Below are 2,071 nucleotides of genomic sequence, written 5' to 3' on the forward strand. Positions count from 1 at the left end.
AATTTTGTTTCTGATATTCTTTGCTGTTTAAATTGGTTTCTAGGGGAGAGGGCAAGATTGGGGAGAAGTAGGGAGTCCCCTAACTCCTCCTGCATCTATCAAACAAAGAAGGGCTGAAGACAAAAGACACTGAACCACAAGAGTCGGGGAGGAAAAGAGACAGAGTCCACTAAGAAGACAGCCTCAGAGGTGCATGATGAGAGATGGGGAAGATAAAAACAGTGGAGACACAGAAGCATGGAGGGGAGGGAGCCCCCTCTGCAGAGACACAAAGGGAAAAAAGTGGCCAAACTGCTCTTAACAACTGTCCCTGGAAAAGAGAGAAACCTTGGCCAGGAAAGAGAGGGGTTCTATCATTCCATCTCTAACTCCAAGGAGTTCAGAGATTGATACTATCTCTAACTGCAGAGGCTTCTTTGGACTGTGTGCTCTGGCCCCAGACATTTTCTCTGGGACAGACTGTATGCAAAGGACTCAATAGCATCAGGAGAAACTACTCCCCTACTTGATCTCCAGCTAGGAAGGGCCCCGCCTGGGATTCTGGGGTTACCTTTCAGTCACCATCATTACTGTACATGGAATAAGAGCTGAAATCGAGGCTGGAGGCAGGACATAGATCAATGCCCACCTTGGCTACGCCAAGGGCGGAATAAGATCAGACCCAAAAGAGTGATTAAAAATCTTGGTTTGAGAAGGGACTGGGGGGCCACCGTTTTTCTCCCCACAACCACCAAGGTGGGGCCTCAGGGAGCAGCCCCAGAGACTCACAGTGCAGGCGAGATCAGCCTACACTAAACCACACCCATCTGCCTTGCCTAGCTGCTTTGTGACCAGAGCTGGGTGGATGCTGTGGAACCAGCCCAGTGCCTCCCCCCAAAACCAGCACTGATGCATTGCTGTGATGAACTCTACATCAATTCTTGCAATTTGTGGGGGGCTGCCAGAGGAGCTGTCTGAAGACAAGATATATGCCTTGACCAAACATTCGTCACCCACAGGGCAGAACCACCTTATCGCTGCCAAATTAGGGCCAGAGACAGCCAGTCTGGGATTTCTTATCGGGCCCCCAGGTGCTGGGCTGAAACTGCAGTTTCGGTTCCTCCCCACCCTAAACCATTTGTTATAATCCTTTGACCCTGTTTCCTTAGCAACTGACCTATGTCAACCACCTTTTTTCCCCCGCCTTGTACTCTTTATAAGATGCTTGTGTTCTCTCAATAAAGGGACTTGATCAGAGATTTTGTCTTGCCTCCGTTCTTTGTGCTCTCTGCCCTACCTCATCCTCACCCCCCGCTCAGGATCTGCTTTGACTAACCTGCAGGCCTGCTCAGCAATTCAGATATATCTCCCTTATCTCATTCTTATCTTGCCTCTCCCCTGGAGTGGGTATTTTGGTTATAGGTTTGCTTAAACAGTCATATATACTTCATTCTCTGTCTTTCTTTACTTTTTTAATGTTTTATTTATTTTTGATACAGAGAGAGACAGGGCATGAGCAGGGAGGGGTGGAGAGAGAGGGAGACACAGAATCGGAAGCAGGCTACAAGCTCTGAGCTGTCAGCACAGAGCCTGACACAGGGCTTGAACCCACTAACGTGAGATCATGACCTGAGCCGAAGTCCAATGCATAACCGACTGAGCCACTCAGGGACCCCTAATTCACTCTCTTGAAATATATTCTACACCTCCATCATTACCTTCCTTTCTCTCTGAAGTAATCAGACTATTTCTCAGGGTAACATTATCCAGGTCAAAGTTCAACTTCTCTTTCTTCCCATCCCTGTCACTTCTCTTTGTATATGCTCTTCCATCAGCACTGCCTCTACCCTGCTCTTCATTTATAACTGGGATCTCTGGCATTCTGCTTTGAAACTGCCCTTTGTCTTTTTTCCCTCCCCCTTTTGGTTTGCCTGTTTTTTTCATTTGTTTGTACATTTGTGTGCTTTTGTTCCCTCTTTGTTTGTCTGTCTGTGTTCTGTTCCAGGGCTACCTCAAGAAACAAGCCAACGTACACATGGTGGAGAGTCCCAAATATCACTACGAGTAGGGAAATAAAATAAGCAAAGGCACA

The sequence above is a fragment of the Suricata suricatta genome, chromosome 5 (genome assembly GCF_006229205.1).
Source record: "Suricata suricatta isolate VVHF042 chromosome 5, meerkat_22Aug2017_6uvM2_HiC, whole genome shotgun sequence".
NCBI lineage: Eukaryota > Metazoa > Chordata > Mammalia > Carnivora > Herpestidae > Suricata > Suricata suricatta.